Source organism: Falco rusticolus, chromosome 6 (genome assembly GCF_015220075.1).
Source record: "Falco rusticolus isolate bFalRus1 chromosome 6, bFalRus1.pri, whole genome shotgun sequence".
In the NCBI taxonomy this organism is placed as follows: Eukaryota; Metazoa; Chordata; class Aves; order Falconiformes; family Falconidae; genus Falco; species Falco rusticolus.
This window is the reverse complement of record NC_051192.1, coordinates 72,546,066-72,559,279: the sequence shown is the minus strand read 5'-3', so window position 1 is coordinate 72,559,279 and position 13,214 is coordinate 72,546,066. Positions and strand designations below refer to the sequence as shown.

Sequence of the window (13,214 nt, the reverse complement as noted above, 5' to 3'; positions counted from 1 at the left end):
GTGCTCGTAATTGGAATACAGTTCTTCTTCAAATTAACATTAGTTATTAAAAAGAGAAACAAAGATTGTAATGCAGGAAAGATTGTAGTGAATTAAGGTTAATATTTTTCGTGTGTTTGTTTACACCGGACAGCTTTATAGTTCAGATATTTTACCCTGATTATAATGGAATTTGTGTGATATTAAGTGACATTTAGTGCTAGTAAACATACTTAAGTATGAGTGCATATGTTTGCATTATATACTCTTAAATACACTGAAAACCATATTGCAATCAATACAGATTTTGTTGCTTATCCTTCACCATTTTATCCATCACTCCAAGTTTTGGCTAAGCCTTGCCAATAGTGTATGAAACACCGGTTACAGTTCACTCTGTTCCTTTTCCCTCACAAGGAAAGTTGTTTACATTTTATACTGCTTAGGTTTGTAGGATTTCTTCCAGGAAGAGTTGGGGGATTTAAAAAACAAACAAAGCAAACAAACAAAAACCTGGCATGTTTTTACTGCAAAATTTAAGACTGGAGAGACATGCTTTGCATCTGAAATGCAAATTGCTAAACATGCAATGGTTATAATCTTCTGTACAAAATAATATTGCGCTTCTTGGAATAACCTACAAAAAATTCCTTCTCTTGGAAACTCACTTTACTCTTAGACAGAAAGTTGGACTGTTGTGCACATAAATTTGTTAGAGCATTGTACTGAACAACAAATTTCATTTACAACTTTTTGATACCAATTGGATTTTTTTTTGAATTTTTGTTATTTTAAAAAAAGTCAGAAGTCTATTATTCCATTAATTTAATTGATTCCACCTACTTCATGCATTATGTAATTTAAAGTACTGCTAAACTTCCCAATAAGATTTCAGTAACAATAATGAAAACAATAAATTATTTTATTGTAATATAAAAATACTTACAAAGGAATCAGAAATACATGGTAAAGATAAAAAGGACAATCAAACTAATTTTAATGACATTGTATATGAAAAGCAGAACTTTAAAACTTTTAAACTGCTTAACTAGTTTATGCAATAAACTCTTTATGTAATTAAAATAGAGTTGCCTACAGGGAGAAACCATACGAAAACAGTGATGAGAATTGCGAAGTCAGGTGCATAAAATGTGAGGAATGTAAGAATAAAGGCTTCCTGTGCAAATTTAATTCTGCCCTTTTTATGTACATACATTATCAGGCAGCTTTTAATTACGTGATTGTGTAGGTATTGTTTTTTCCCTCTTTGGGAAATCCTGCCTTATTCAATAAAGGCGTAGTTACTCCATATTTCTTCTTCATTCAATATTTAATATCAGATCTTACTCAACATTCAACAGGGAGATCCTGCATCAAATGTAAAATTATCTAGTATCTTCATGGATGATTGTGCTGTGCTGTCACCATAGCATGTAAGTGCTTCATAAAATTAGCTAATCTATTGTTCCCTACAAAATTAAGTGCCACTATTATCCTCATTTCATAACTAAGAAATTGAGACACACAAAGATTAAGGTCAGAATTGTCAAAAGCATCACCTAATTTTGGATGCCCAACATGAGATGTCTCACGCTTCATTTTCAAACCACGTAATACTTTTATCACACTTTTTATCTTCAAAGCACAGCTTTAATCAACTTGAAGGCAGTCGACTTTAAGAACAGTATTGTAGCTGTGGCTCAGACTGGAGAGACTGAGATTGGATCTTTAGTGAACGGATTTATAGCTCTGGCTCTGAGAGATGAGGTACCGAGTGTCACAAATATACCTCGCCAAAAGAGAAAAATGGTGTTCTTCGGTTCTGTCCTAGGCCTTGGAAGAGAGTGTGCTCTGATAGTTTTGTGCACAGATTTGTTTGTATGGAGTGAATTGTAGAGATGCTAAACTAGTGCCACTTGAGTTGGATGTCCACGTACATCCTAGGAAATACAGGCACAGTTCCTGTGCTATCAGATCAGTGGTATCTTTATATCAACATGGACATATCTCTAGTAACAAGCCCCAATTTTCAGATGGATGAATTGGCATAGTACCTTAATGGCAATTGTTACCTTGTTTTGGAACCAGCCCGCTTGCCTCACTGTGCTAACAGGGTAGGCTGTCCATAGAAGAATCTGTGCCTGTTTTCCCTAATCATGACTGATGCCACTCCATTGCACCTCTTTTCTCCCAGCAGTGTGTTTGTAGTCCTGCCTCCTAGTTTTACATCAGTCCCAGAACTCACGCCTCTACCATTACAGGTCATCAGAGTCCTGTAAAGTTTATCTTCTCTTGGTGTGCCTTACTGTGGTTCTGGTCTCAGTTTTCCATTAATGCTCAGTGGCTTCTGGCTCGTGTGGAACAACCAAGTCCATCTCCTGTGCCCTCTCCACTTTCTCCCTCTTTCATCCCTTCCTGCCCGTTCCTTCTAGTTCTAATTCCAAATCCTTCTGATAGCTGTTCTGAAAGAGCCCATGTGCTTCTACTCACAACTCTTTCTACTTGACCTTCCAGCTGGCCAGCTGACATGTTGATTTGGTTTCATCCCTTTGCTGCAGCCTCCTCAGAGCTACTGCATTGTGATGAAGCACAGGGAGGTGTCTTTCTCCAGTAAGCAGTGCAAGAACAGAGATGGGAAGGTAAGAAATGATCAACAAAAGAGATATCTAAGGTCAGAGATTCCAACCAACCAGTTAACATTTGACAAAGTTGGAAGCAACTGAAATTAGAGTCTTCCCAGGGGAGATGCTTGTTAGCAATGTCTGTATCGAGAGCTATTTATGAGACCTCTAAGGAAGACTTCAGAATCACACAAGTGTTTGAATGACTAACTCGACCATGATGTCCCACACGTCTTTTACTTGCGTTGTTGAAAGTACCAGCAGTGAGAATAGAAACTGTGCATAGGATAGATAACAGAGCAACCCAGGCAGGCTGCAAACTAACCCTGAAATGATGTTTGAAAATTCTGGTTTCCATTAATCAAACCCAAGGTCTTTTATTTTTTTATTAATTAATCTTTAGAGTAATTTTCTTACAACTCTTATTTTTTACTGGATATGCATGCCATGTAAGGCTCTTACATATCTCCTATGTAAGACTCCATCTTATGCAATAATGTCAGTTCCTTTCTAAAGGTCTCATGCTTTAAGTTTTTCTGTCATACTGTGCAGGCTGTCAGGGCAAGATTAGCACATTTCTGACTGACCAGCCAGGCTGCTCATGCAGGGAAACAGAGCACATGGAAGGCTTTTTCCCCAGAAAAGCATTAATATGCATTCCTTTTCCCTCCCCAGAAACCAATTTTCATGAAATTCACAGCAATTTAATAAAGCATTACCTGCAGGTTTGTGTGCAGTTGGCCAATGGACTAATAGTACTGTAGAGGTGGAGGGGGGATGAGGACACCAGATGGACTGACACAAAAATGAAAGACAAACCAATCCTTAAATAAAATAGACACTTGGAATTAAAACTGGATTACTAAATGAAATAAAAGCTTTTAATGAAATTTGGTTTTCAGTTATTATGACTAAACTACCCACTTTTAAGAAACTAATGCCCAAAGTCTAGGATATGTAGAAGATACTGTGTTTGCAGTAGTAAAGTGTAGTCATACTAAGGAATGGGAAATTTGCTAATGAAAGGGGAAAAAGCCAAGAAGATGTCTTAATCCTTTTTCTAACTTGAAGCAGTGTATCAGGAAATTCCTGCTAAGAATTCCCTGCTAAGGTAAATGGAGAATCCTTTCTGAATAAATTAGTATGGAGCTTAATAACAATGCATATGTTTTAATGCTTTTTTGTCCTTTAATGTAAACCAAAGTAACTGATCTGAAATAAGATGATGTGTTGATAACTACTGTCCCAACTTGCATCTAGTCTAAACTTAAATTGAGATAGACATCCTTAATTAGCTTAGCACCTGAACAGTCTCAATGATTTTGAGGTGTGAACACCTTAGTGCTATGAAAGACTTTGTATAAAGCCCTTTGTCTTCTTACTGTGGTGCTTTAAAAAAAATTTGTTTCATGACCTTCAGGTGTTACGAGTTTTTCTTTCCTTTATTTGCCTTACTGTTCTTTGTCTTAGAATTCTGGGCTTTCCTTCACTAGTAACCATATTAAATCTGTGTCTGCTATTCTTACATCTTACTATTCCATATATTTTATGTACATTTTTAAAGATATTTTAGATGGATGAACATGCATTTTTTTCCCTTTTTTATTTCACTTACATGTATTTTCCATCAAATTTTAAAGATATTTAGCATGCCTACTGTCAACTTCAACTTTTCTTATGATTTCTCATTCCTTCTATCCTTGAAACACAGCATTATATTCCTACATATAATAATCCTCTTTTCATTTCTTCCTTCTCCAAAATACCATTGACTACTTGGTGCTGTTGATTGTCCAGGACAGGGGCTGTGCTGGAGCAGCAGGAAGGACTTTTTTACCTTCTCTCAAGGATTGCTCTTCTCTGAATCCATCCCTATATCTTTCTTTGGAGTTTTCCTTTGTTTTTCCTTGTGTGAAAAGCTGTCACTATTGCATGGTGTTTGGGAAAGATTAAACTAGTTCTTCTTTGCCTCTTTCCATGTCTCAAATTAAGATCCATGCTCCTAAATTGGATTAATAATAGAGTAGCTTCAATGTGCCCTGAAGTTAACTGCTGTGTTTGTTTGACCTAATGTAGGCCATGCAAGGTTGGTTCCTGTCCCTGCCTCCCTGTGTTCCTGCACGCAGATGTGTAGGAGGGAAGGTAGGACAATCCATAAGGAAGCTGAGAGTGGCACTTTTTCCACTAATATCCTGTGTTATCCTTCCTTTTATACATTTCTAAATAATGAGTTGCTTGCTAAGCTTACATGATAACATGCAATCAGCCTTTAGTGCACTCCTCCACAGTCTTATGGGATTGGTTTTATCATTGTTATTATTCAGCATGAAGGTAAACCCACTCTAAGAACTGATAAGAAACAGTGATATTATTAGCAATCTAGTGCTCATATCTGACTCGTTGCACAATAGGGGTGTGGGTTTTTTTCTCTGCCGCTGCTAAGGACTTGGCCAAGCTTGGTCCCAGCTTTAGTTCAGTGTCCACTGCAGGAAGGGTTAATAAAAGGAAATGTCATACTATGTATGACAGAACTATTTCTTGTACCTTGTTTAAAACACCTGGAGAATTTTGTGTGTTTAGTGATTGCTCCCTATAGAATCTTTTACAGCCATCAGAGCTACCTTGATGATTTGCCAAGGACAGAAACACTAATTGTGTCCAGGATATTGACAGATAGGACATGCTGGAACTTGGAGTTCATTTCTGAAATACCAAGTTGTTGGAACTTAGCATCGGTCTGTTCTTAACCATTTTGCCTAAGAATGGTAGTTGGTAAACAAGGCAGAACTTGGAAAAATGTTTATGGCCACTGGAAGCACCTCTGTGCAGGGGATTGTTCTCAGTCCTGGAGATCTGGACTGATTATTGCAATCCAAGCCTCTTGACAGGGCTTTAGTAAAATGACAAGGTTTTTATTTCCATGTGAATGATTCCCTCTCTATGTCAGCTACTTTAAATTCCTGCAGCTGAGTCTGTTCTCTGAGATATAATATACTGTGTCACAAGTTTACGTAATTAAAATAAGCCTGTGCAGATAGATCTATAGATGTACAATTCCATTGCATTCTTAATGTGGTGGCAGAAAGCTTATTTTGCCTCTAACTGCATATTTATTCAAAGATCTGTTTGTGATGATTTTGAAGTGTTGAATTGCTGATTAGTTGTTACTTTGAAAATATAATATTTGGAGATCAATTGATTGCTGTGACCTTTTTGTTTTCTCAATTCTTACAAGGTCACAAGGAAATAAAGACAATATTACCTGCCCAAACAAGATGAACATTCTTGTTGATTTCAAATGAAGTCAACATGAATAAGGGCTGTTCTTAAGAGCAGAGATTTGTGAAACTTTGTTCTAATTGACTATGATGACATAGTAATGAACAGGCCCTAGAATTCAATCAAATGCTGTATGGAATTTAATGTAGATATTCACCGTATGTTATCATCTGCCTTCCTGCAACTGGCATCAAGCCAAAATTAAAAACATTAATCTGACTAAATCAGTGCATCGTGTCTTGTGGCTGCTTGCCCGTTTATCCTCTGCAGTGTGATTGTGTACCCCTGTGTGACCCAGGACAAGTCTGTCTTGTTCAGGGATGTGGTAATGCATGGGTGGTATTAAGGATGGTGAAATCACAGCCTCACTTGTTCCCTGGGTTGTGCTGTCTTGTGTAAATACTGAGTAGGCTTAAATTTTCCTTTTGCCCAATATTGCAGACATAAGAAACAAGCTTAATTTAAACTGGAAGAAACATCTTCAAAGTAGCAGCATGTCTGAGCTCAAGGATATTAACCAAAGCGTAAAGGATTTACCAAAGCGTAAAGGATTTCAAGGGCAAATTGTACAAAGGCTGTTAAATGTTTTGGGGAGTTTAGAACCATTTTTACAAGTGCTGATAAAAGTGATAAAAAGTGCAGTTTGCTGACACTTCGATACGATCTGAGAAGTCATACTGTTTTAGATACAATAGATGAGTGAGATTTCATATATCTACAGATGCCAGTAGGTGACCTAGCCAATGACAATGTGAGACTAAAAGACACTGTGTTTCAGTTTTAGACTGGCAGTAACCTACATGGCTTTCAGTGCTTGTATTAGGCTGAAATTGTGTTTGGTTGTTGCTTATCCATTTAGAAATAAGTTCATTCTGCAAGTGAAATTTGTGTGAAGTAAAGGACAGGGAAAGAATACTTCTGGCAGACAGGGTGTCTCCCAGTTCAAGCTGCTGTTTGATAGAATTATATAAGGTTGGCACAAGCAACTATTGGCATAACTTTTCTCTGAAATCAGAAAACAACTAGCTACTATTTTCCTTGAGCTCTGAAATAAGTATTCATGCTTTCTAAGATTTGCACTTTCAGTAGTATGAAATAAGCTAGAAAAAAAATCTCTACTAAATATTTTTTAGGCAAAGAATGCGATTGACCACAAACCCATAATTTTTAATATTAAAGGTCAAGGAGGAGGTTCTGCGTTCATCGAAGTCACAGAGACAGAGGGTTACATGTAATAAGGTTTCCATAAACCATGATGGCAAAAGACTGACAATGTAAATATGTTTATTCAGGATTGTGTAATTTAATTCACTGATCAAACCAAGGTAGTAATTGACTTGGAATACTGGCTGAGGTCTAGTGATAACTATTAGTCTGAGCATCAATATCAGATCAATCCCACTGCAGTCAGGGAATCGTAATATAATGTATTGCTTTGCTTTGGTTTTTTTTCCCATTAAGTAGGGATTTGCTTTTTCAAATTTCAGTCTAGTGCCTATGAAATGGCCTTATGCTTCCTCCGCTTCTTATTTTTCCGTGAAGCTTAACTGCTGTTTATGAGGCTGCAGTCTCAGGAGTGCCTGTTGCTGTTGGACTGAGAACATCACTGGTTACTTCACCAAGCTCATGGGCATGTTCCTGAATCATTTTTATTTCTTCTAAAGGTAGACCTAAACTGCACTCTCTGGAGGCTGGCTGCAGGCTCAAAAGACGTATCTCAGCTAGTTTTAAATGGATTAGATGAGTATCGGGACTCAGGTGGTACAATGTACTGCAGCAGCATGATGTTTGTTGGTTGACTTCTAAAGTATTTATTCAGCTTCCCTAGTGGATTTTGCAGCCTCGCTCAGGTATGTCAGCACCATCTGCAGTCACAGCAAAACCAGCAGTGTAAATATATCACTAACCTGAAAATCTCTCCTGCAGCCACTAACATAAGGTAGACAATGGGGTAAAAATTCAAATATAAACAACAGGACCTTTACCTCGAGTAACACCGCAAAAAATAAAGAAGTATTCCTAGAGAGAAAAAATGTGTTTTCATCTATTTGGCATGTGGATAACAAAGATTAAAGACTCTCTCAGGAACTGGTACAAAATGGAGATTGGTGGTGGTAAAGTCAGTCACTAATTGCAATAAGAAATTGTTAGAAAGAAAGGAAATGTATTGGGTTGTGGGCCTTTAACATTGCAAAATGAAGAAATTCAGATAAGCTTTACGCATTACCTTTTGGTGAGCAGATAATTTTAGTTAAAAATTTCCATCAACCAACTAAACACTAAGAATTTCATAGTTTTTAGCAAGCTTCCAGGACTTTAAATTTTTAATAAGACATTGTATAAGTTCTTGTGCTCAGGAAAAGAAATTCAACTTAAACCAGACACATTAGAGCATTTTAAAGCAGCTGTATAGTAAAATATAGACAGTAATAAAGATTTAAAATGCCTTCATTGATGCTTTGAAGACCTCAGTGCCTCCAGAAACAGAGAATTCTGTTGTCTTAAAACGTTCAAATACACTGATAATAGATTTAAATTGAAAATTACTAAGTTGAAATTATCATCTGGGAACTTAGATGTAATGTAATCTATTTTAATACTTTTCCAAACAGTAAATTGTCAAATATCTATATTTACAACAATTGCTGTGGGTTTGAAAGAGGGGATAATAAGATTCTCATATGTTGTTAAAATAGAGCCTGAATGAAATAGAAATTGCATATACCAAGAGAACATGTGTTATCTGTCAACTTCTCTTTTATTTTAAATCCTCTGTATACACAATTTCTCCCCTGCCATGCAAAAGTGAACACTGTGTTACTATGGACAATGTAATTCTGTTTCTTAGACTTTTCTGCAGCTTTTAATCCACATGCTGTTCCAAATACTAACCCAGCGACATGATACTACTTGAGCAAGATGATGCAATATTAGCCAAATCTTCTGACAGAGCACAGAGAAACTACAGGTAATAAACAGACAAAACACTACTTAGAGAAACCTATAAACTTCCCTCCTGAAGCATTTACATGAAACCTGTTGGACATGCAGGATGACAGTGCAGGCTGCGGTGCCAATGGTTTTAAGATGTATTTGTCATTTTCAGTGGTGTAACCACTACCACTAAAAAGATACCACAAAGCCTTCAAGAAATTATTTCCTCAAACAGAAGCAGCTGCCTGAATCTTAAATTGTGAAGACTCACTTTTGAACTTATAATAAGGAAATTTTTAGAGATGTTATATAGAAGCGCTCCCTTCCTACCTTCCAGTACCAAGCTCTTCACCCTGGTCAATCATTAGACCAATTTTGCTCTTTCAGGAACAGGCATCTCTTACTTTCTTGGAGATAATCTTATATCTGCCACTTGTTTCTTCTTGGTCTCCAAGTAGATATTCTGGACATACTTAAAACTTCCAAACAAGCAGTGCGACTGTCTATGGGAGCCAATATCTGACGCAGATTAAAATACAAGCCCTTTTGCTCCTGCAGTTATCCCTCCTAATGTCTACCACTGCAGTTCTTACCTGGGCCTGTTAAACAGAATTTACCCACTATCACTTCTAAGCATGCCACAGTACTTGTAAAACTCTGGAATGTGGTGATAGAAGAGAGAACAAGTATGTGATGTTATCTCCTTTACCACTGGTGGTGGGGTAACAGAGTCGACATGCATAACGAAGGGAAGTGGCAAACTTGACAGTGCCTGTAATCAATGTGATAAGCACCTCCATATAATTGCTAGGAAAGCCCTAAAGCTTGGGAAAACATAGCAACAGTATACAGCTTTAATGTGCTTTTTAGTTTTCAGTGCCTGAAAGACACACACCAGACTAAAGACATTTTAAGCCATTTCTGTGGCAAAAAGTCTCGAAAGGAGCCAAGGGTCAGTAAGGGTGGAAAGGACTAACCATCTACCCTCATCTGATCTGTGCAGAAGAGGACCACAGTCCTCAGGAGCACTTTACTGCAAGGCGTTCCCGATGTAAACCTTTCCCAGCACTGCTTTTTTTCTCCTTTCCCCCTTCTCCACAGCACAGGCAAGCAGTGCAGCCAGCCATCCTAACCAGGCTGTGGCAAAGGCTTCAGCAAATATTCAGCAAATATTCACAGCTCCAGCCAACAGGAAGGAGTTGCCATACTGAAAGCAGAAGAGAACACCCCTGTGTTCTCCCCACTGCACTTCACAGTAAGCATTCAGTTCCTTATCTGCTACAGAGCTGACCCACTGGTGGTCCAAGTGTTAGACTCGCCCAGCAGGACAATCTTTTTTGGTAGTGAGTCAGCAGGCCAGTGACATTGAGGATGTTGCTGTATTTGTATCGCTAGGAGAGAAGTGCAAACTAGGTCAAGTGTAACAGGATTTATTAGATTAATTAAACATGGTATGTATTGATCTGACCCATGAAATATGAGTGGGCTCAAAAGCTGACCATCTCTATTTAGACTTTATTTTCCTTATTCTAGGAGCTAGAAAATATGTATTCTAAATGAGACAGGAGTCTTTGGGGAGGAATATTACCTCTTCATGCAATCATATTCTGTAATAGACTGCATGGATACAATAGATCAGGGTAAACATTTCCAGTGCAAGATCATCCTGCTGCAAACAATACATGCACTAACAGTAAAAATGGAGGTCTCAGAGCGATAAGCATTTGGTGAAATGTTCCTAGGATTAAAAGGTGTAGATACATAGTTATTGCCATCACTCCCCCTTTCATCTATTACATCTACATGTAAGTTTGTCTCTCTGCTTAGAACACTGTCTATGCCCACATGAATGTGTGCCTGTGTTAACATTCACCACACTCAGTTATTTAAGCTTTCAAATCCCTTCTCAGATTTTAGTGCACATCCACACAGCCAGTATGATGTGTTCTTGCTGAAGGCATCTTCTAGTGGTTGACTTTCCCTACACTCAAGCTCTGAAACCATCCCAAATACGATCTCAAAGCCCAATGTTACAATTTCTTTCCCATTGGTATCCTGCCACTAGTTGGCCCTCAGAGCAAGATGGGTTTGACCACCAAACCAAATGAAACAAAAAGAAAACCCTTACCCAAACATTAATATCTGCAGCCTTGAGTGTACATGAAAGCAGTGCCTGCCAAACACTGCTCCCTGACTCGATCACTGTACTTCTTTCACCACCCAAAGATCTCACATGATGACACTTCATGTGCTATGTCACACTGGGTACCATCAGTGTGCTTTTACGTTCTTTAGTGGTAACTAGTTTCTTAGTAATAGGCATAGCACTAGACTAGAAATAAAGTGGGAAGCATTAGACGTAGAGGTCTCAACCGGTAGCTATTTGTATATCAAGCTTCAGGATGGTGTATAGCCCTACTAATAATCAATGTGATTTCTCATGGTAATAAGATCAATGTTTATATAAATCACTGCTCAAATGAGGGCTGTATCTGATTTAGACTGGAAATTAATTAGATGTGTATTTTATATGCCTTTATTTGTGAAATGGAGTGCATATCTATGGGACTATCAGGTAGTGTAAGAATGATCTGCGGGTGAAAAGAAGGTGTGGGTAGGTTTTCTAAACACCAGGGTGTGTTTTTATTTTTATAAGTGTCTGTGTAGACTTTTGCATATCTCAACACCTCACCCCTGCTTTTATCTTCCTTCTCTTGTTCTTTTTATTCTTCCCAATCCTTTAATTTTCTTGCTGCTTTTATCTGCTTTGCTTCCTTCCTTCTATCCTGACAGAACACCACTTCTGCTTTCATCTATCAGACCCTCTCCTCTCTCACTCTGCAGTCGTCTCCCAAACATGTATCTCCAAGCTAACTCGCTTCTTTATAATCCACATTAAGAATCTCACACTCTTTATTTATTTTAGCCTTTAATCCTATGTTTTGTGCTATGTTATGTCTGTGGGTTCTTTGGGACAAGGAGAACACCTTGCAGTGCAGTACTGTACACAATCTGCAACAAATACATTGGAAAAACTACAATAAAGTGTAAATTGGTCTTGCACAATTTTTTGTGTTTTAATCTGATATTAGTCTGTTCTGTTTCATAACATATATCCTGAACTCAGGTAATTCTTTTTAAAACTAATTGTTACTAAAGAAGCTACTCAGATGTTAGCTGGTGAGCGAGACAGCTCTTTTTAATATCTGGCAAAAATACTGTATTTCTATTCAAAATAATTTTAAGCTTGCTTCTTCCTGAATTAATCTCTTAATGGCATTGTTCACAGAGAAAAAAATGGGCGTGCCCATCATGAGCACAGTGTATCAGTCTCACCTATGGGGGCTAATCAGAGACAGTTTATCCAGACTTCTGTATGGCAAGAGTGACACAAAACAAATGGTTGGAAAACTATAATCTTCTGTTCGTGTGGATTTGGCAGCCTCTGGGCTATAATAATCTTCAGAATGTAATAATAAATTAACATACAGAGTTACTTTGACTTTTTTATCCTTTTTTAATATGCTCAAGTAATTGACAAGTAAAACAATTGGCATATTTTAGCAACATTTCAGATAAGTTATGCCTATCAAGTTGAGTATTAGGCAGAAATTACTTCAACTAATTTTCTGACTGGTTCTGAAAGCTAGGATCGTTTTTCTGAACATGTATGCCTTACTGTCTTAATTTAGATGCTTTATATCCATCTCAGCTTAAAAATAGATGAGAAATTTTAGTTATATGGCAGAACATAGAAAAAGATTTATACATGAAGATATTGCAAGTTGCGATCAATAACTCTCTCTATTCTTCAAGAAAATAAAATAAAAACCTGACAGTCTGTAGACCTACTTGAAGGACTTCTCTTGAATTTTGAATGTTTGTTTGTTTGTTTTTAAAAAAGCAATATTATCTGCCCAAATGTCACTATTTCAATGTTTTACTCAAAACATGAAAGTATTTTAAGATCTCAGCAGCTGAAATCTGACTTTTTCTTACCTCTCCGTCCCTTCCAACTTTGAGCTTTAACCTTTCAGCAGAAGTAAATTCCTGAAACAAATTTTCAACAAAAATATTTTTACAATTTTGGCCTATTTTTTTTTAACATACTTTCTTTTATTTCTCCTTAGTTGTGGTGAACAGAAACAAAGGAAAGGAATAATGTTACGAAAATCATGTTACTATACAGGCAGGTGACATAGTTGTGAATATAATTGCTGTCAGCTCAACCTGACCTTGAAATTTCTTTCCTGGGCAGACACCCCTGGTATCTCTGGGATCAGACTCATCTGGTAAAGCTTCCTTATCTCCTGTGCCAGTGTGAAAACAAAACCAAACTCTCCTTCCTTCTAATATATGATCTCTTCTACAGATGATGTGTCCTATTCTGGGAAAGACTGC

General features: G+C 37.4%; 1 protein-coding gene across 1 annotated transcript in view; it reads right to left on the bottom strand.

The window, feature by feature from the left end:
• The window catches only part of FAM83B (family with sequence similarity 83 member B), a 78,623-nt gene extending 65,708 nt beyond the window's left edge, over positions 1 to 12,915 (bottom strand). The window contains exon 1 of the mRNA XM_037392536.1: positions 12,813 to 12,915. The gene's annotated coding sequence lies outside the window, so the exon portion shown is untranslated. The remainder of the gene's footprint in view (positions 1 to 12,812) is intronic.
• Between the last annotated feature and the right edge of the window lie 299 nt (positions 12,916 to 13,214).